Genomic DNA, 22,747 nt, shown 5'->3' on the forward strand with positions numbered 1-22,747 from the left:
AGAAGCCATAACATACATTAGAAAATATTTGATAATATAATAAAAACACTTTTTCAAAACATGTGGGGCACAGCTAAAGATCTGTAAAGTTTACATCTTAAATGTACATATTAGAGGGGCGCCTAGGTGGCTCAGTCGGTTAAGTGTCCGACTTCAGCTCAGGTCATGATCTTGAGGTTCTTGGGTTCAAGCCCCGCATCGGGCTCTATGCTGACAGCTCCGAGCCTGGAGCCTGCTTCGGATTCTGTCTCTCTCTCTCTCTCTCTCTCTCTCTCTGCCCCTCCCTGACACTCACGCGTGTGCGCACGCTCTCTTTCTCTCAAAAATCTATTTAAAAATTTTTTTAAAAATTTAAATAAATTTGAAATAAATTAAATACATAAAAACTTTAAATGTACCTATTAGAAAACAAGAAAGCCTTAAAATTAATAACTTAAGCTCCTTCTCAAGAAGTTTGAGAAAAAAAACCCAGCAAATTAAGCCCAAAGAATTAGGGGGCGCCTGGGTGGCTCTGTTGGTTGAGCCTCCAACTTCGGTTCAGGTCATGATCTCACAGTTCATGAGTTCGAGCCCCGTGTTGGGCTCTGTGCCGACAGCTCAGAGCCTGGAGCCTGCTTCGATTCTGTTGTCTCCCTCTCTCTCTGCCCCTTCCCCACTCGTGCTATGTATCTCTCTGTCTCTCAAAAATAAATAAAACATTAAAAATAACCAAAGAATTAGAAAGGAAATAACAAAAATAAAAGCATAAAATAATGATATAGAAAAAAAGACATAAAATAAAGGTTATTAACATAGCCCAGGTTGGTGTTTGAAAAGAAAATTCTGGCAAATTTAAGAGGAGGGGAGGGAGGGAGGGAGGCAAAGGGGGAAGAAAAGAGAGAGTATCAGCAAATAACCAATGGAAAGAATTTAAAAAGCAACATAACTGAAAATGCTATAAACATACAAGATTGAAGGATTTTAGGAATAACTTTATTCAATAATTTTGAAAATCTAGACAGAAATGGGCAAATCCCTATGTAAAACATACAACTTACCAACAAAGAATCAAGAAGAAATAGTAAACATGAATCGATGTATAACCATTAAGTCTCAAAAAATTTCCCAAAGACAAAGAAAAGTCTGGTCTCAGATGTTTACACTGGTGATTCTAGCAAATGTTTAAAAAACAAGAATTTCAGTCTCACAAACACTCCAGGAACGGAGACAGACAGCACAACCTAACTCATTTTCACCAGGCTAGGACAACCCTGATGCCAAAACCTGACAAGGAAAGTCCTCACAGTTTGAGCCATTTCATAAATCAAATGAGACTATTTACAGAAGTCTCTGTAATGCTCACAGAAATGTCTAGCAGCAGTTTCAAATCTTGTAAACTGGGGTAATTTGAATAAATATAGCACAAAAGGAACCATTCCAAACTTCAGCAACAAAATGTTTTGAAGATAAAGTCATCGAGAACTAAAGCCAGCAATGCTGTCAAAAGAGAAATGACCGCTCATATGCCCCCAAACACCCACGTCCTAACGATGACAGAAACTCGGTTAACCGGTAAGTGCTGCATATGAACTCCAAAATGGCAGCTTTGTGTGTCATTTATCATAGCGAAGTCAAGTCAAGGGGGAACCATATGGCATGACTGTAATATGAAGCTTTCACGTCTCTAGAAGCAAATGGAAGGACGTGATTTGTTGGGTCTTGACGGTGCAAAATGATTTCCTCAGGAAGCATTAAGCGCTTTCTAACGCAGGGGGGAGAAAAAGCTTTATTCAATACAAGTGAATGCGATACCACATGTGCAAGATTAGAAATAAATCGTGCACTTAAAGTAAACAAAACTCCGTGAGAGGCGTTCTACTTTTCAACTCCCTCAGTCATCTCCAAATTTCTCTGCTGCCCTACCTGCAATCCACTATCCTCTTGATTACCCATGTGTGAATTACCCAAAGGCAAAGCGAAAGCCTGCTTTGTCTCTCCCCTCAGTCTTCAGGCTCCTCTCCCAACGCCCGGTAAATACGTCGAACAAAAGCATGCCTGGTAGAGCCGTCCGCCTGCCTTCGAATCCAGGCTCCACCACCCACAGTGTGACCTTAATCTGTCCCTTAAATTCTCTGGACATAAATTCTTCATCTGGGGGCACCTGGGTGGCTCATTTGGTTAAGTACCCGACTCTTGGTTTTGGCTCAGGTCACGATCTCACGGTTCGTGGGCTCGAGCCCCGCGTCGGGCCCTACGCTGACAGCACGGAGCCTGCTTGGGATTCTCTGTCTCCCTCTCTCTCTCTCTCTCTCTGCCCCCCCACTGCTCGTGTGCACATGTGCTCTCTCCCTCTCAAAATAAAAAAATAAACTTTAAGATTTTGGAATTATTTCCTACATTCATCTAGTTTTGCTGATGTTGTTGTTTCAAGTTTTTATTTAAATTCTAGTTAGTTAACATATATGGTGAAATTGGTTTCAGGGGTAGAATTTAGTGATTTTTCACTTACGTACAATACCCACTGCTCATCACAAGTGCCCTCCTTAGTACCCATCACCTATTTAGCCCATCTCCCGTCCACCTCCCTCCATTTGTTCTCTGTCATTAAGTCTCTTAGCATTCATCTAGTTTACAAAAATTTATTGAGGTTCTGTTACATGCAAGGTACTACACATGGGACTTATGATACTACGATAAACAGGACAGATATCTTTCCTGCCCTCCAGAACTCACAGCCACTATGCACTTGGATTCACTGGTCATTGGTGTAGCCAAATAAATAGTGACTTTTTTTTTTAACTTTCTCTTCATGGTCCATGCGAGTCAACTTAGCCTAAAAACAAAAACAAGGCACCAGAACACAACATCCTCTCCTGTATAGACTCAGTCTCCACCTCACCCCCACCCCAGCGGCATGCAACTCCACCCACAGCAGGCACTCAAAAAAAAGATGTTTTAATTGATTTGGTCTGGAATCTGTGGCTACACAATAATTTCATCAATATGGAGAGGAAAAAAAATAGGAGACTCTCCTTACAAGCCTCCTCAAGATGGTGATCTGCACCAAAAGATGGGGACAGGGGTGGGGCAGAAGTACACGGTTTGTATCATCAGGAGATCGTATTTGAGAAGAAGTGAGGTACAAAGGAAAGCAAACCACCCTCCAGTATTCTGTGTCCTTCCTTGCTTTTGTCATCACACCGGGCCAACTCCTGCTTCAAGTCCCAGCGTGGCCATTCACTAGCTGGGTGACCTTGCTCAGACATTTTAACCTTATTTACAATAATAACTTATAGGGATTTAACATAGTAACAACGTGTATTATTTATCATTTAAATTACAATAGGATTGTTCTAATCTATGTTAACTGCAATAAACCGTTGTATCAGTTACAAGATTTCTATTGTTTATACCAGTCAAGAACCAGAAATAAGCAATATTTAGGTGTCTCAAAGGAAACAGGAAGTATAAGTCAGTAGTGGTTTAAAAAGTCCTGTGTAGGGGTGCCTGGGTGGCTCAGTCGGTTAAGCATCCGACTTCAGCTCAGGTCGTGATCTCGCAGTTCGGGGGTTCGAGCCCCGCGTCGGGCTCTGTGCTGACAGCTCGGAGCCTGGAGCCTGCTTTGGATTCTGTGTCTCCCTCTCTCTCTGCCTCTCTCTCTCTCAAAAATAAATAAACATTAAAAAAATTCTTTTAATTCCGTGTAGAAGAGTTGGGAAGCAGAAATCTGGTTGGGAGGAGCCTTTGGAAGCTTCATGGGCACAGCACTTTAGGTAAGAAAGAGAATGTTCAGGGGCGCCTGGGTGGCTCAGTCAGTTGAGCGTCCAACTTCAGCTCAGGTCATGATCTCACGGTTCACGAGTTGAGCCCCTCATCAGGCTCTCTGCTATCAGCGCAGAGCCCACTTCGGATCCTCTGTCCCTCCTCTCTCTCTGCCCCTCCCCCTCTCATGCTCTCTCTCTCTCCCCCCAAAATAAAGTTTTTTTAAAAAAGAAAGAGAATGTTCAGTAGTCCATTTCAATGCATGAGAAGAGCTATTGGAGACAGGGAAGTCAGTCCAGGGAGAAGGAAAGGGGAAAAGAGTGAAACCAAATCCCAAAGAGTTCTCTGGAAATGATCGTTTTCCTTCCCCAGAGTTTATTGCGCCACATAACTTCAAAATCTGTACCCATTAGTGAAAGTTCTCAAAAAAACAACTGGACTAGCAAGAAGAAATGGTTCCACAATAGAATCCCTGAGGAGAAGAAAATGTCTACAGAAGAAGCCTCCAAGTGGGAGTGAGGAGTTTAAAACAAAACAAAACAGAATACAGTAGTTAAAGGGATGGGGATTTGAAATGAAGGGAGGTCATTTGAGGGGAAAAAAAAACAATCAAATATGTTCATTATTTCTACAATACTATCACATAGAAATAGCCTCACTCACCTGACAGGAAGTTCAAACGAAAAGATGGAGACTCTGCACAAATCTGAAAATGAAAAAAAAAAAAAAAATTAGATCAATGGCAAGTTGGCTTCTTGGCACCATCATGCTTCAAGCTACCATCAGCCCATCAGCCATGGCCCACAGACCACCCTGCCATATACCAGGGCTTGAACTTGGAAGCAGAGTTAACAAAAGAAATGGAGGAAGCAAACCCTGCTCTTAAGGAACTCATTTTAAACTGAAGACCAGCCCAAAGCCACTGTTGGGGAGGAGCGGGTTAATGTTTTAGTAGCGTTTATGACTGCTCAGTCTCAGGCTTCATTAACAGCATCATAGGGGCACTGGAGAATGCAATGGCCAGGTCGGCGGGGGAAGGGAGTCCCTTCTAGAAACCATGCTTTGTCAGATATTTCTTTATGTTTTTGTGACTTAACTTCCCTAGAACATAAACTCCTTGATACCAAGAATTGGGTCATTTATGTTTCTTGTGCCCCTAAAGCCAGAGGCAGAATTCTTTCTCCACAGGGGGACCACATAAATAACCGTATTGACTGTTACGTGTGGCTCAGAATTGGAAGGGGGATGTGGGGGTATGGGCAATGACCTGAGTGAGGGACAAGGCAGATGCATACCGGCGAAAGGGAAAGGGATGCCCACCCAAAGCAGAGTGCAATGTTGACAAACTGACTTGTATCTTTCAGAATATTCCATTACGCTTTACTTCGAAACCAAAACACTGGTATGACTATTAACTCGAAGAGTTAATACGCTTCATACGAGAAGAGAACTCACTTCATACAATGGTGTCCCCTCATGTGAAATACAGGCATAACGGTTTTCAAATCAAGATTTGTTAAGAGGAAAAAATCTATAGGTGATCTTGGAACCAAGTGACCTACTTCTGGCTTCAGTCAACAGACAGAAGTTCAATGCTCAACGAAGAATCCAAGATATGAATTCAAAGAACAAATAAGGAGTCATGGTGAGTTTCTATTGATCATGATATGTTCTTTACCAAAAAAAAAAAAAAAAAGTAGTTCTTGGGACACCTGGTGGCTCAGTTGGTGGAACATGTGACTCCTGATCTTGGGGTTGTGAGTTCGAGCCCCACACTGGGTACAGAGATTACTTAAAACTAAAATCTTAGAAAAAAAAAGTAGCTCTTAATAAAGTCTGATATGTCAGAAAAACTTCATTAAGCAATGTTTAAAGAAGACAAAAACGAAGGCCAAGCATGACATCCTGTCCTAGGATGCACAAATTGCAAACACATGGCCCAATGCTCAATGTGGAATGAATGTAGGATTAACAAGTGAAAAACATTCAGATAATCAAACAGAGAAACAAATCGACTGTGACTTGAGTATGGAAATAATTTCACTTCACATTTGTGCAAATGAGGGTTTTCTACCTAGGGATTTTGATGAAATTTCACAACTCAAGAACATTGCCTCTTCAAAACCTTATCGATAACCACAATAAAGCACAAAGGTTTTTGGTAACCAAGTTTATTAATAAACAACATGAGGCTCTCTCTGCTCCTTTGGAGTACTTTCAGGTAAAAAAAGAAGGCAAACAACAATGAGGTTTGTTTTGCCCACTGGAGGAAAAAATTTTAAAGGCCAGTAATATCCAGAGCTAGGGAGCATGTGGGGAAATGAACAGTCACATACAGTGTTGGTGGAAACATCAACTTTGAGAGAATAGTTCAGCTAGGTTTTGAAATGTGAAGGGTGTATAGCTTTTGATTCAGAAATTCTAATTCCAGAGGTTGTCCCTACAGAAACATTGATACACATACACACAAAAAAGCTGTTGTTGCAGCTTCCGGTGTGGGGGAAGCTTAGGCACCCATCAGCAGATGAACAGTTAAATAAAGAATGGCCCATCCGGGGGCACCTGGGTGGCTCAGTCGGTTAAGCGTCCGACTTCGGCTCAGGTCACGATCTCGCGGTTTGCGAGTTCGAGCCCCGCGTCGGGCTCTGTGCTGACGGCTCGGAGCCTGGAGCCTGGAGCCTGCTTCTGATTCTGTGTCTCCCTCTCTCTGTCCCTCCCCGCTCACACTCTCTCTCTCCTTCAAAAATAAATAAACATTAAAAAAAAAATAATGGTCCATCCATATTATGGAATATTATGCAATGCTTAAGAAAATGAAGTTGACCTACATGTGTTGACATATAGAGATTGTGAGTACATGTAAGCCAGAAGAAAAAAAATCAAGTATTCCTAATAATACATAAACTAGGATCTGGTAAGAAGGAAGCAAAGCTCTACGTGTGCATACTTATTTAAGTAGGGGCCAGTGCGAATGCACATGAAAAAGCCTGGAAGGAAACCCACCAAGCTTCCACAGAACGCAGTGTGATGGGGGAAAGGATGAACACGAGACACGTATTCGTGTATTGCTTATGCAATGAAACCTATTTCTTCCAGCTAAGAAAAGCAGGAGAGAAGGACAGCCAAGACATCCAGGTTCTCCAGAAAGAGCTCCCAAATCAAGCTCAGAGGGAGGGAGGCTGACCAGGAGCTAATGCCATCAATGGCTCAGCTGGAGGCCATGTCCGCTGGCCCTGCCCTAATCCACTTAGAAAGAAAGAGAGACCATGTGGGCGGGGAAAGGGTACAGCGACTGCCAATGTTTGGGCTCCTTACATCACTGAAAGGAAAGGGCAAGTCACAAAAGGAACCGTATCGACTTATGTAAGACATGGCACAGAACAGAGAAAGTTCTCAGAGAACAGCAAAGTCACCGACGGCTGGGATTAACTGAAACCTCCCGCAGTTGCAGACTGCCCCAGAGCATGACATCCGGGAGGCTGAAAGTACATCCTACTTCCTCCATTTATCAAGCTGGCTAAAAGCCAGGGTAATACCAGCGCGAGCAGGGAGAGAAAAAGGGTAAGCAGACTGGACAAGTGGTTTGGGTGGGAAGAAATGCTGCGTATATGGTCAGAGCCCCGCTCCAGTGTCAAGTAAGCTCTCAGAGAGGCAAGCCCCATCCAAGGATCGGGACTCCCGAGCTCACAGACCGCAGAGGCCCTGGGTGCCGGCCACAGGACCCACGCATCCTGGGGGTAATCAGCAGAAGAGGCCAAGCACACAAGTAACAGCCAGCCAGCCCCAGGCAGTTGTACCACTGCCCTCTGGGGCAATGCGAAGCTGGTCCAGGGATCAATTTAAAAAACAAAAAGAAAAACCCCGCTGGCTGGCTGGCTGGCGACACACGACACAAGGCCCTCCTGAAGACTCAGCACGTCATTTGAAACCTAATGATTAAGTAGTGGTCCGGACAGAGGGACAGAGAATGGCAGAGGGTTCCTGGCATTGACACCACCGTGGAAGAAAGGACCAGAGAACACAGAGGCTGTGATAATCGGGAACGAGGGCAGAAATCAACAAAGAGAAGCTTCTCCACACTAGTAGGAAAAGCAAATTAGTTAGGCTTGTGGGCACGCACAGAAGGCCAGGGATATGCAGGTTCTGGACTGGAGAGTAGTGGGTATCACCATCGAGGCACAAACAAAAGAGGGATGGCAGAACCGTGCGGTGGTCCCGCTGCTGATCAGACCCAACCTAATAAGATCTTCACCCACACAGACTGCTCGAGAAGAGTTAAATTGTGACAAGGCTCTGGAAAATTCTAAAGATAATTCAGGCAACAAACATTTACTGAATGCCTATCACATGCCAATAACAGGGCCACTCTGTATGGCTCCGCAGGCTGCACCCTGCCGAAAGGTGCCCGGCCAAGAGGAACTTCGGAGCCTGAATCCAGAATGTTGAGTTTTCTGGAAGCGCCAGATGAACCGGCTGCAGACTCTGTCACAGGCATGGCAGGAGCTCTGAGGAAGGAAACTCAACCGTGCAGGGAAATGGATGCAGGCACGGAACACCTCGAGGAGGTAACAGTCATGCTGTATCCCAAAGGGTGCATGACCCCTTTTACGTGAAGAAATGGGAAAGAGCATTCCGGAGAGGAAACAGCCTAAATCAAGACACAGAGCCCATGACCGGCATGGAGTGGGCAGGACTTGGAATCAGCTGACGTTCCTGACGTATAAAGAGCAAAGCAGAGGATGGCCAGAAGGGACCCTGGAGAGATGGAGCAGAAAACCAATGGAACGTATTAAAAATATGTGAACGGGGCGCCCGGGTGGCTCAGTCGGTTGAGCGTCCGACTTCGGCTCAGATCATGATGTCACCGTTAGTGGGTTCAAGCCCCGCTTCGGGCTCTGTGCTGACATCTAGGAGCCTGGGGCCTGCTTCACATTCTGTGTCTCCCTCTCTCTCTGCCCCTTCCCCTGTCATGCTCTGGCTCTGGCTCTGTCTGTCTGTCTGTCTCTCTCTCAAAAATAAATAAAAAACATTTAAAAAAATTTTTAAAAATACATCATGTGAATGGACTGGGAAAAATTCACACTGCGTGTCCACAGGGAGATCGTGATGGATCATGACTAATAGCCGCTGAGTATACAAGACTCACAGGAAAAAGAAAAAAAAGGCAGCTAGGTGTTCTCCAGCTCTCCGAGGGGCAGAGGAGGAGAAACGGTGGCTTAAACCATAGCCCAAGATTTAAGTTAAACAGGAGGACGGATGCCCTGGTGTTGATCGCTGTTCTTTTGCAGAAGTGACTAAAAGAGCTTGTGGAATTGCTTTCTCAAACATCTAAGGAGATGACCTCATCGTGCCTGTGGTAAATGGAACAGACCAGGCCAGGGAAAGTAGCTGCCATACTATTTTTCCTACACTCAACTCCTTTCCTCTCTCCCCCCTCCCCATTGTTCTCTCTGCCCTTCCCTTCAACAGGCGTTAACTTGTTTCACTGTGCTTCGCCTGATTGAGACTCAAGGATACTGCGGGGAGGTTTTGGGGTTTACAGATTGAAGGGTTGTGGCAAATGGAAGGGTTGTGACAATCCTGCATTAAGCAGGTCTGTCGCTACCTCCCTTCCAACAGCATTTGCTCACTTTCTGTCTCTAGGTCACGTTTTGCTCATCCTCACAATATTTCAACCTTGTTCATCATTATTGTATTTGTTATAGTGATCTGTGGTCAGTGATTACAAGTTGCTGACAGCTCAGATGATGGTTAGCATTTTTTAGCAATAAAGTATTTTTGAATTCAGGCGCGTACGCTGTTTTGTGCAATGCGATTATCGTACGCTTAGCAATTAATATGTAACGCTTCCAACAAAGTGTAAACATAACTTGCATATGCGCTTGGGAGACCAAAAACTTCATCTGACTTGCTTTATTGTGGTGGTCTGGACCCAAACCCACAATATCTCTCCAGCGTACCCATACTCTCCTTCGTCCTACAATGTCCCTCCTTTCCTTCTCTCCCCTTACCTAGCTTGACATTTGCCAAATTACTCCAAGACCTCAAATGTGGACGGTTACCTCTGTCCAGAGCTGGAAGAGCGGCATAGAAGACCGCGTGCCAAGGACCCACCATGGAATGACTCCCTGATAATCAGATCCAACTCTCTGAGGGAGGCAACCACAGCCCTCCACAGGGCAAGGTGCAATTAAAGGTGTTTCAGAACAAAGCATCACTTGCTCTAGGGTACAAATAATTACCGCCTTAAAAGTAAATACGTCTGCGAGGACATACCAATTAGTTCTTTCTCAGAGCGTTAGTTTACGGTTTCGCAAAAAGAATATTTTTAACTTTTTTAAAGTTTATTTATTTTGAGAGAGAGAGAGAGAGAGAGAGAGAGAGAGAGAGCACAAGCAGGGGAGGGGCAGGTATAGAGGGAGACAGAGAATCCCAAGCAGGCTCTGCACCGTCAGCACAGAGCCGGACACGGGGCTCAATCTCACAATCTCACGAACCACAAGATTGCGACCTAAGCCAAAGTCAAGAGTCGGACACTTAACGGACTGAGCCACCCAAGTGCCCCTGAAAGAATACTTTTTTTTAATACAAGTCTTAGAGTAAACTATACGTTCATACAAAGTTAACCTGAGGCGAACCATCTTCCGTTTCTTTGGAAACATTTCGCCACGAAAACTGAATTTAGGTCACCACCACAACCTTAAATCGACCCCAATTGTCATACCCGGGATTTTCTAACTCTTAACTTCCCTTTCCACTGGGTAGCAACAAATTCTGGGCATTTCCCTCTACTTGAACTATGTTTCGATATTGTATTTTCAATAATGAGATAAAATACAATGAAAACATATAAAAACGGGGACAAAACCCAAACAATTGTACAGGTAGGAGAGGTTCTACCAAGCAACTAAGAAAACCCCCACGTCAATTTTTCCTTTGTTTGTTAAATTTTTGTTGTACATTTGACATTATATTGGGGCTAAAAATAAAGTGTGAAGCATTAAACATCTTTCTGTGTCCAAATATATTTGCCGGTGGAGACGTACTACACGCTTAGCTGTTCCTTAGTCCCATGTCAGGAGTGAAAGATGAAGAAACCTCTGCCCATGAAGGTTTCATTGTTCCCCCTGGAAATGAGTAAGAAGTCACATTATTATCCAGTCGTATTTGACAGATAAAGTGCGCAAGATAGGAACCTGGTGATTCATTAATAGCACTTTTTATTTCAACGTGACACCCTCACCCTCACCCTCGACACTGTTGTGTCTCTGCCAACTGTGCCCGCAAAATAAATTTCTAGTCCTTCTCTTTGGTGGTAGACTGCAAAACGAGGTGTACAAAACACGTACACCATGCATGCTTGCTATCCCAGCGCGCTTGTCCATTTGCAAGGCGACTTTATGGGGCCTCCTATCAAAAGGCGGAGTCTATTTCTCCACCCCCAGAACGTGGGCCGGCCTTGCCCCTTGCTTTTGCCCAAGAGGACATCAGCAAATGGGATACAAGCACGCAAGTTCGCACCCTCTTGCTGCTCCTGGTGCCCTCAAACCACCGCGTAAGCACATATACAAGCCCGAGCTAGCCCGCCACATGGCGAAAGGCACCAGCCCAGTCATCGCCACTGTGCCAACCCCCGGGGACAGTCATCTGGCTGACTGGCAGCTGATGCAGGTGCATAAATGAGACCAACTGAGACCAGCAGGACCATCTAGCTGGGCCCAGGCCAACTACAGACTCCAGAATTGAGAATTAATAAAATGGCTGTGGCTTTATTAAGCCGCTAAATTTGGGGGCGTTTTGTTACATAGGAAAAGCTAATTTATATACTTTCTTTCTTCCTTTCCTTCCTCTTCATTCTGTCTCTTCCTTCTCTACCCTTTCTTGCTTTCATTAACACCCCCCCCAACACACACACACACACACACACACACACACACACACACACACACTTCTTGCTTTCTTCCTTTCCTTCTACAAGTACTACAAAGTACCCTTTTAGGGCCCACTTGGTACAAGCCACTGGTCTGGACTATTTCGAATTCACAACCCTTTTCTTCTAACCCACTCCTTTTGAAAGCCACCAAGCTGACCATGCAGACCTTGCAAGGTCTAAGGCCCCCACTCCTAAGGTGATTCGGCAAGATGTTTCTGGAGACCAGCAGGCCAGAAGGCAGACTCTTGGCCGAGTTGGCAGCCCAGCTCCGGACATTTGCTGGTGACAATCTCCCGGGGGGAGTCATTTGTCACTGTGACCTGCTGAGTGGGTCACTGAGGGGTTCCAGCCCTCCCCTCTACCCGCCAGCAGGGAAGTGTCATAAGAGAATGGACCTTTCAAGCCAGACACCCAAGGGTTAAAGGGCATAGCCCAAGACCCTTTCTCTCCTGTGGCTGCTGAGGCTAAGTAAGCAGAAAATATATTTATAACTACAGGAAACAACGCATTGTGAGTGGTAAAATGCTTAGATTTCCATTTGTTTACTACACGAATAAAAGACAATCAATAGGATCATCTTACTAATGACACCAAACCACTCAGTACAACTCAGAAGCCAGAAGGTCATTCCTTAAAATGCTTTTCTTTCCTCTTCCACATTTAGAGTCTGCACTTTATTCCCTAACTTATTTTTCCCCCGAATGATGTTTTTTCAGACTTTTTAAAAGCTTACTTTTCCCTGGTGTCCTGGAACCTGCCATTTGTTTGTGGTTACGTTAATTTTTAGAAAGGTCAAATTAGATGTCAGGGTTGGATAAATGTTCGTGTGTGTGTGTGTGTGTGTGTGTGTGTGTGTGTGTGTGATGTTTTAAATGGGATTCTCTCCCTCAAGATTCCTTGGAGAAGCTCTCTCCTTCTCTAGGTGCATGTGTGAATGTATTTCAAACTGACCACCAAAGTGTGAGGTGGACAGAAATTTTAACGGCTTCCATCAACAAGGTTTAATTGGAAGTATACCCTCTGGTACACATTTCTAAGATTTTTCTCAATTTCTGAATGCTGTCCTTTTTTTAAGTTTATTTTGAGAGGGAGGGAGAGACAGTGGGCACTTGCGAGTGGGGGGGGGGAGAGGGGGAGAGAGAGGGAGGGGGGGGAGAGAGAGAGAGAGAGAGAGAGAGAGAGAGAGAGGAGAGAGACAATCACAAGCAGTCTCCATGCTGTCAGCACAGAGCCCGAGGCAGGGCTCGATCTCACAACCGCGAGATCACGACCTGAGCCGAAGCCAAAAGTCGGTGGCTTCACTGACTGAGCCACCCAGGTGGCCCCTGAAGCCATCCTCTGGCAGAGCAGAGGAGGTTTACTGCTTCAAGCATCTTTAATATTTCCCTTCCTATGTTCTCAAACTGTCCATAGAGCCTCATCATTTAGAGAGAATTACTTTTCCTCCTTCTCATCTGTTAAGAGTAATAACTTCTTCCATTTGTACAATGGTTTATGATAGACAAGATGCTTTTGCATACATGACCTCAAGTGACCCACAAATGTTTGCCAGGCCCCATACTAGGTAGTGGGGATACACTGGAAAGCAAAGTAAGTCCTGCCTTCAGGAAGCTTATCATCTGCCAGGGAAGCAAAGATGTGATATAAAAATTAACACCAAGAAATGCAAATGTGGTAAGTGCCGCCAAGAAAAGCATGTGGACCTCCAGTGAAGACAGTGGGATTTGACCTAGGGGGTCACGGATGGCTTCCCTGTGGAAGTGATGCTAAAACCCGAAGGATAAGTGGGAGGAGTGAACCCAGAAAAGAGGCAGGGAAAGACCATACAAAGTAGAAGCAGCACGTGCAAAGGCACCGTGGCAGGAGGGAATATGACCTATGCAACAAACTAAAAACATGTCAGAGTGGGCAGGACGCAGAGGGGTGGGGGGCACTCGGAGATGAGACTGAGGGAGCAGACAAGACTCAGTTCATACGGGCTCCTGGTGGCCAAGGTGAGGATTCGTGTCTTGTTCTCAGAGCAATGGAAAGGCGCTGAAGGACTTTAAACCAAGGGTGATGTGTTCACATTTTGGCAAGACTGTTCTGGCTGTTGAGTGGAAAATGGATTACGGAGGAACAGAGTGGAGTGGGGGTTCCAGTTTGGGATTTCTACCCTCCATCTCAAACACTGTTCTGAAGGTCTGAGCAATTCAATAAAACAAAAATCCAAAGTCAGATGTATAATCAAGGAAATGGAAACTATAGACTTATGTCATACACACACAAATATAATGGAATTCAGGGTTTGCAAAAGGAGGAAGATTCAACATGATGATACAAATCAGTTTCCCCAGGGCTCGACAAACTTCTTCTGTGAAGGGGCAGATGGTAAATATTGCCAGCTTTGAAGGCTATAGGATCCCTGCTGCAGCTACTCAACTCCGCCACTGCGGCAAGAGAGCAGCCACGGACAAAACGTAAATGAATGGACGTGGCCGGGTGACCATGCAACTTGATTTTCAAAACCATGGGGCGGTTGCCCATGGGCAGTAGTTGGCCCGGCTCTATACCCCCGAGGAAGGGATATGAGTATTTGAGAAGAGAGACGCTAGCTTGGCTGAGGCTGGTGGTAGTGGTGATGAGATACAGACATATGTGAGGAGTATCTGGAAGGGAGCATCAGTGGGCCTTGTGTCTGGATTGGAAATTGAGGGTGAGCCAGTGGAAGGCACAGCCTCAATTTCAACGAGGCAAGAGAGGCTCAGAGGTAGTAAGCGGCCAAGTGTGGGCTAGAACCCAGTTCATCACACCTGACTTTTGTGGTCACATACAATTTGTACAGGGTTAACGTCAATCCCCAGCTCTCCCCCTCACATCAGTCCCTGTGAGACAACGTGGAAATGAGTCAGGTGTCAACAATAACAAAAAACAACATAGTAGACGGTCAAGGCCTCACTGGGGGCTGGGGCACAGAACGAAGAAACCAGAGTGGGTAGGATTAACCAGAGACCTGCTTTAAAAAAGATGAGCTTGAGGCGCCTGGGTGGCTCAGTCTGTTAAGTATCCGATTTGGGCTCAGGTCATGATCTCATGGTGTGAGTTCGAGCCCCACACTGGGCTCTGTGATGATGGTACAGAGCCTGTTTGGGATTCTCTTTCTCTCTCCCTCTCTCTCTCTGCCCCTTCCCCGCTCACTCAAAATAAATAAATAAACTTTTAAAAAACTACAAATAGGGGCACCTGGATGGCGCAGTCGGTTAAGCGTCCGACTTCAGCCAGGTCACGATCTTGCGGTCCGTGAGTTCGAGCCCCGCGTCAGGCTCTGGGCTGATGGCTCGGAGCCTGGAGCCTGTTTCTGATTCTGTGTCTCCCTCTCTCTCTGCCCCTCCCCCGTTCATGCTCTGTCTTTCTCTGTCCCAAAAATAAATAAACGTTGAAAAAAAAATTTTTTTTTTAAAAATTAAAAAAAAAAATAAATAAATAACTACAAATAAAAAGACGAGCTTACAGTCAAGTGTCCGGTGAGGATGAGGAGGGGCAAAGGCAGGAGGAAGAAGGGTAAACCCAAATGTGAGGGACAGACGTGTGACCCAACACTTCCTAATGCCACCAGGGAAGGCACAGAGACTGATGTGGGAAGAGCAGGAAACCAGTGCTGGCTCTCGGAGCCATAGGTACACAGGCCCTTCTTTTCTGCTCTTGCCTTCCAGTCTCGTCCCCCCCCCAGCATCTTAAAATTCTATCCTTGGACCTGTCCTCAGGGGTTACACAAACCCAGGAGGTCTCTGGAGAAGTAGAGTAAGAATTTCATCTTGGCCTCGTGTCTCAGAATCTCTGGTAATATTTTTATTTAGAGACCCCACTTGTTCCATGGAGGCCAAGAGGTAATTAACAACCAAAAGCACAGATAACAAAATGGCACTCTGTGTTCCCCTCCTCCCACAAAGAAAAGTAGCTTCAAGGAGAATATATGAATCAGAGAAGGAGGCCAACCAAGGAGGGGAACTAGGAAACAGATAGGTCCTAAGGCCTTCCTATTTGTATTATTAAACCACAAATGTGGCTCTTTGGTGCCCAGATAGAAAAATCAATCATATTCTATTCTGAACTCTTATCCATGAAGTAAAGAAAACAAAAGAATCCTTCAAGGTTGGGGCATCTGGCTGGCTCAGCCAGCAGAGCGTGTGGCCCTTGATCTTGGGGTTGTAAGTTCAAGCCACACATTGGGTGCAGAGATTACTGAAAAATAAAATCTTAAAAAAAAATCCTTTGGGGTGCCTGGGTGGCTCAGTCGGTTGAGCATCTGACTTCGGCTCAGATCGTGATCTCACAGTTCATGAGTTGAGCCCTGAGTCGGGCTCTATGCTGACACCTCAGAGCCTGGAGCCTGCTTCAGATTCTGTGTCTCCCTCCTTCTCTATCCTCCCCTGCTCATGCTCCGTTTCTCTCTCTCTCTCTCTCTCTCTCTCTCGCTCGCTCTCTCTCTTTCAAGTATAAATAAACATTTAAAACACATTTTTTTTCAAAAAAAAAAAACCTTCAAGGAAGCAAAGTTTTTCATAAGCTAGTCAATGGGACCCACATAGGGGCTGGCCATACTTGGTCTCTCCACTTTCTTCTAGCCACTCTTGAATGTGTTTTAGTCAGGCTTTTGGGCTGCTTTTATCAAGGTTACCCATGACTTCTACCTGCCAAACCCAGCCTTCACTTCTCAGTCTTCCACATGTCCTTTCAGCAGCCTTGAATGGCTGACCACATCGTCCGCAGGAAGTTGTGGCTTCCAATTAACACTCTTCAAAATGTAGGCCAGTCTGTCTGCACAGGGAAATGATAAAGGGGTATGTTCTGTGAAGGCAAAAAGCATCTGCAGTCAACTCCTACGCATGGATAAATGGTGCTATGAAACGTGCTCATAGTCCTAAGAACACTGTTTTGAGGACACAAGGATGGGAGTGACTGATTCTATCATCTTTTTTTTCATTTTTTGAAGTTTTTTAATTTTATTTTTGAGAAAAAGAGGGTGAGCAAGGGAGGGGCAGAGAGAAAGGGAGACAGAGAATCCCAAGCAGGCTCTACACTGTCAGTGTAGAGCCCAACGTGAGGCTCGAACTCACGAACTGTGAGATCATGACTGAGCTGAAATCAAGAGTCGGAAGCTTAACCAACTGAACCACCCGGGCGCCCCTGATTCTATCTTTTGTGTGTTTTATGGAAGGCAGAGAAACATGTTCTATATCAGAGGGACTGAAGATGATGGCGACCTAGAAGGGACTTTTAAAGCTTGCCTCTACAGAGTAGGACTCCTCTCCTACCCGAAGAGTTCTGTTGTTTTTTAAAAGGAAAGATTTTTTTAATGTTTACTATTATTATTAAATGTTACTTATCATTATTATCTATTTTTGAGAGAGAGAGAGACAGGGCATGAGCAGGGGAGGGGCAGAGAGAGAGGGAGACACAGAATCCCAAGCAGGCTCTACCCGGTCAGCACAGAGCCCAATGCGGGGCTCGAACCCATGAACCAAGAGATCATGACCTGAGCTGAAGCCGGAAGCTCGAGGACTGAAGCACCCAGGCGCCCCAAAAGTTCTTTGTTTTTAACTGCCCTCTAAAAGACAACCTCTCAAGGCTTCCTTTGTAAGGCAACGCAACCCACTAAAGAACATGAATTTCAAATACCAGGGTCATTAACGGAGAAGTGTGTCAGCTTCAATGGGGAGTAGGGCCACCACAGGCATGGATGGCTGGGAAGGGCCCAATGGGGTCAAGGCCCGGACAACACAGGAGCACTGAGGTAGAAAGCTGCCCGTTAGCTTGGAGAGGGCTTCTCCCAGGGAGGGCGAAAGCAGAGGGGCGGGGAAAGGGAAGAGACCCCAGGGAGGAGCTTTAGCCACAGCACAGGTCTGCTGGACCGGGCCTCAGCAACTGGAGGTCAGTGCCGTTCCAATCAGCTCTCGGACATCCAGGAAAACCTCCCATTTCAAACTGGCCTTCTCGTTTTATTTTATTTCCTCCCTCATCGGGATGTTCTCTTAAAGCATCAACACTACCTGCTCCTTTTGCTTATGTTGCCTTCAAAGGACTACTTGGCTCCTCCAGAAGCGGAGTTATTTTTACAGACTGGGTGGTGTAAGGCAGGGTGGGGAAAGCCCGAGATGGCGGAAACTCCTCTCTCACCGGAGAACTTGGCCGAGGCACCGCGCCCTGGCCTCACACCAGAGCAGGGCCATCCATTTTCTTCTTTTTTTAGTACTAGCCTCTGTGACCCACCCAGTGCTGTGATTTGTCAGTGTGTTTTTCCGGGAGGGCTGGCAAACGACTTGTCAGGTTCAACGGTTTGCACCGACGGCCCCAGTGGAGTCCTCTGAAGACTGCAAAACTGGACGCACAGACAGCCCGTAAAAATCCTACCTCCCACAAGCGTCTGGACGCTGCCTTTTCCCAAATGACCCTCCAGCACTGATGCAGTATGGGTGGCTTCACAATATTTTTTTTTAATGATTTTTCCAAAACTGAGGTGTTCCAAGTGATGTGGGAGTACTATTTTTTTTTCCCTTGCGGGAAGCGTCTAAACTCCCCAGAGATTTTGGGAAAATGGGAGCGTAACTCATGAATGAACTGACTCTCAAAGCTCATCACCTGCCACCAAACCCCAAAGTCTCCGTGAACCATGAGATGCACGGGGCCTGCCTGTTAAGAAGCCCGTAAGTCACTTTAATACACTGCAGGGAAAGCGGTGTGATAATATATGTGCCATCTAGTTTGACCTTGAACTGTTACGAGGGGTCAGCAAACTTGACTGCAGAAAGGCTACTCTCCAGAGGCAGCTCCCCCGTGTCCTTCTGCCATGCAGATGTTGACCATTAATCCACACTTTGCTAGTCAGCATGTGGAATGCCAGAAACATTCTACTGATAAGAGTAGTGACTCAACAGGAGCGATGAAGAGGATGTGGAGGAAAAAAGCAGAAGTTATTTCTCTCATCTGAAGTCACATAGGTTAGTCTCGGGGATGCATGGAGAATTCTACAGTAAAAAAAAAAAAGTGCAGGGTAAATATGAAACAAATATTTCAGTCAGTCTCCCAGGTTCATCTCTGAAAGGGTCAAGTTGAAAAGACACGGACCAGAATGGGAAGGTCATCTCACAGTTGTTGGAACACACAAAGGTGTAAATACAGACAAAATATGTAAGGGGCACCTGGGCGGCTCCATCGGTTGAACGTCCGACTTCGGCTCAGGTCATGATCTCACAGTTCGGGACTTCGAGCCCCGCGTCGGGCTCGCTGCTGTCAGCCCAGAGCGATGAAACAGGGATGATCCCTGTTTCAGGGATGTTTGCCCTTTACGGTTCTTGTGTGCAGGGGTGAGTAAGTGCGGGAAGGGTGCCCAGGGTGGAGTCTGGCTCCCGGCACCGGCTCGCGAGTGCCACTTCGTAGTGCTCTCACCAGCTTTCGGGGCTGAAGCGCAGCAGGCAGGCCGCTCGGCTGCCTCACGCACCCGGGGTCGTGGGTAAAACTGAACGGGCTCCTCCGAAGACACCTGCTCTCTGTCCTCCCCGGCGGCCCCACCTCGTGCAGCCCCCTGCGGCCCCCCTTCCCTGTGCTCTGCTCCTCATCCCCACCCCGTCACAATCGCCCCCCCAGGACATAGCCAGTGTGGGCTCCCGACCCCTGAGTGTGAAGGCTTAGTGAGCTTTCTGTCTCAAGGCACCGGCCGGTGGGAGGGTCGGATCACTGAATCATTGACTTTGACATTCGTTAGAGGCACGTGGAGACCGGAAGAGAAAGTATATTCGAGGGGCCGTGAGGGGCCAGGCCTACGTTTGAGGATTGGTCGGCTGGCAGCCCACGGCGCCACACTAGGAACACACCAGGGAGCAGGACGGATACAACTGCGCCCTTCTGGAACTCACGTGCCAAAGGGGCACTCAAGCAAATAGAAACGTAAATGGACAAACACAGGCAACCGTCTCAAGTGTGAAAGAGGGCCGTGAAGGGAACACACGAGGAGATGGATGACATTCCTAGAGGAGACGACACAGAGAGAGTGCAGCTTGCTCCGTATTATAAGGAAAGTCAGCAGAGAGAAACTGAGTCACGGCGTGACCATTGCTGTTTAGACGTTCAGGTTGGCAGGAGTCGGGCAACACTTGGCCGATACGCCAGGAGACCCTAAACTCCACACGAGGGAACATTCCTTTTCACTCAGCTTTTTCACTCCTTTTCTCTCAGACAAGTTTCATATGAGAATACGGACACAAGTCCAAAGGAACCCAAATCATAATATTTAGAGAACAGGGTAAGTCTTCATCCGCTTCTGAGCTGTTTAGCTGAAGTTACAGGAGTAGACTAGAAAATGCACTCCCTCCAGAGCTGGTGGAAACTTGCCTTCTTACTACACCTCAAGATGCCAACTCGGAGGTGGGGGGGGGGGACTCGAGTTGAATTATATTTGTTTTGTTGCGGTTTTCTGGAATCTCTAAAATTTTAACAATAAAGATATATTATTTTTTAAAACAAAAAAAAAAATCTCACGAGCAGCATATTTTGGGGTTTTTTCTATCCCAGCAATAGCAAAACAAAACTACACTAAAAACACTGTTAGCTGCTCAATAAAATCTGTACGCTATTAGTAATAAGTAGCAAGCAGAAAATCAAAGCTGGGAAGTGGATATGAAGTGTGTGTTGGCCGGGGAAGGGGGTTTCGGGGGAGATTTTTGAGAGGCGGCCTGCGAAAGATGCCTGGAGGCCCCCTGGGGGATGAGAGCTGGGGATGAGCGCCACAGGGAAAAGACACAGCGCTCTGGAAGAAGGATCCCTGATCACCCACTTAACCAGACAGGAAAGATTACTCCTGATGCGAATCAGTCTGGACTTGATGGAACCAAGCAACAAGTCAGAGGAAAATTAAGTGATGCGTTGGCATGGCATTCGGATAAATGACAGCCAAAGTCTAGTAACTGCAGGCTATGATCAGGCAGGATTTGAAGTGCTTTATTTGTACTAATTCAATCCTGGGGCGCCTGGGTGGCTCAGTCGGTTGGGTGTCCAACTCTTGATTTCGATTCAGGTCATGATCTCATGGTTCATGAGACTGAGCCCCAAGTCGGGCTCTGTGGTGACAGCATGGAGCCTGCTTCAGATTCTCTCTCTCCCTCTCTCTCTCTGCCCCTCCCCCATGGGCACACATACGCATACTCTCTCTCTCTCTCTCAAAATAAACTTTAAAAAAAAGGAAATAGAGAAAGAATGAAAAAATGACATCTGAAAACCTAGGGGAAGAAAAACTACTGCAAAGGAACTCAAACTCAACTTTGTGATTCCTTGTAGCCAAAAGACAATAGGATTACTACCCATTTCTGGAAGTTTCACCATTTCACTTTTACGTAATGCTAATTGCTTCTCCCACTTTCAGCTTTACACCATTTTGGTTTATAAAAAGTTTCATAAGAATGCTCTACTTTTGGACAGCACGGGAAACCTGTATTTCCAAAACCAATTTTATGGGTTGTGAACATTTGGAAGAACTAAAGCCGTACAAAACAATCTCCAAAATAGCTGGTTAAAATCTAAATGAATTATTGGCTTGATTTAGGTTTAGTTAAGAGAATAACTTGAGGTTTGTTGCAAGCTTCATTAACTCTGAGTGAGTGAGTGTGTGTGCATGTGCGTGTGTGTGCGTGTGCATGTTTAAGCCCTCCTCTCGCCCCACCCTGGCAAACGGGGGCGGGTTCAGTTGTTCAATGGGAGTGGTCTAGGGAACAGTAAGGAATCATTTGGGTGGACTGTGTGGGGAAACACATATATTTGTCCCTGGCTTGGTTCAGGCCTTGGCAAGTCGTATTGTCACTTGTTCTACTTTTTCTTCAGAGTTCAATTCAAGCTCATGGTTAAAGCTAACGGCAAAATATTGCTTAACTGAATAGGCACATTGCCGCAGAGAGAAGGGTTCTTTGCTTAAGGTGCCAAGCTCTATTACAGCACATTTGACAAGCTACCTGATGTTCGCTGGAAGAAAATACCGCTTCACGGCTACAAAAGCAAGTGCACATATCTAATGCACAGCTCACAACCTAAACAATATTCAGCTTTCCAGACACAGTGCTTAGCAAAAGTCTGGCTTAGCTTTGTTGTTAGGCGTGTGAGTAATAATTTCACTGGGTCCTTAACTTCTTGAGGAAACGAATTTCCACTTACTGATTGATTTAATATGGTAACCGTAAAAAGAGCTGGACCCAGAGTCAGAAGACACGTCTAAAGGACTGAAGGAATGAAGGAAAAGGAAGAGAACGGAAAAGAAAAGAAGGTGAAGGTGAAGAAAGGAGAAATGAAGAAGGGAAAGAACAAGGAATGAAGTCCTGGCTCACGACAGGGAGGACCTCCGAAAACATGATGCTAAGCAAAAGAAACCAGACCCAGAAGGCCATATACCGTATGGTTCCAGTTATAGGAAATGTCCGGAGTAGGGGAATCCCTAGAGACAGAAAGTAGATGAATGGTTGCCAGGGGCTGAGGGCGGAAGGGAGAAATGGAGACTGACTGCTAATGAGTCGGTAATGAAAAATGTTCTGGAATTAGATGGTGGTGCTAGTTACACAATCTTGTGAATATGCTAAAAAACAAAAACAAAAACAAAAAAAAAACCATGAATTGCAGAGCACCTGGCTGGCTCAGTCGGAAGAGCACGCAACTCTTGATCTCAGGGGTTGTGAGTTCAGGCCACCCATTGGGTGTCGAGATTACTTAAAGAAAGAAATAAAACTAAAACACACATACACACACACACACACATTGAATTGCACACTCTAAAACGGTGAATTTTATGCTCTGTGAGTTATTTCTCAACCAAAAAGGGGGGAGACAAAAAGAAAAAGTTAAAAAAAAAAAAAAAGACCTGAGCTGTGAGCAAGGCATCTAATTTCGCTACTACACTTCCTCATCTGAGAAATGGGGTGATATTAACCCACCTCCCAAGTGGTCGCAAGGTGAGGGTGAGATTATCTACGTGAAAGTAATCTTGGAAAAAATGTACAGTGCTACAATTCAAGACAATTTCACTCAAAGCTCAATGAGGTTCTTCACGGAAATTTATGG

General features: G+C 45.7%; 1 protein-coding gene across 2 annotated transcripts in view; it reads right to left on the reverse strand.

Annotated features, from left to right (window-relative positions):
• Positions 1-22,747, reverse strand: part of ADGRG2 (adhesion G protein-coupled receptor G2) — a 122,118-nt gene that overhangs the window by 76,744 nt on the left and 22,627 nt on the right. For both annotated transcript variants that reach the window (XM_043570702.1, XM_043570701.1), the window contains exon 2: positions 4,405-4,447. The gene's annotated coding sequence lies outside the window, so the exon portion shown is untranslated. The remainder of the gene's footprint in view (positions 1-4,404; positions 4,448-22,747) is intronic.

The sequence above is a fragment of the Prionailurus bengalensis genome, chromosome X (genome assembly GCF_016509475.1).
Source record: "Prionailurus bengalensis isolate Pbe53 chromosome X, Fcat_Pben_1.1_paternal_pri, whole genome shotgun sequence".
NCBI classification, from domain to species: Eukaryota; Metazoa; Chordata; class Mammalia; order Carnivora; family Felidae; genus Prionailurus; species Prionailurus bengalensis.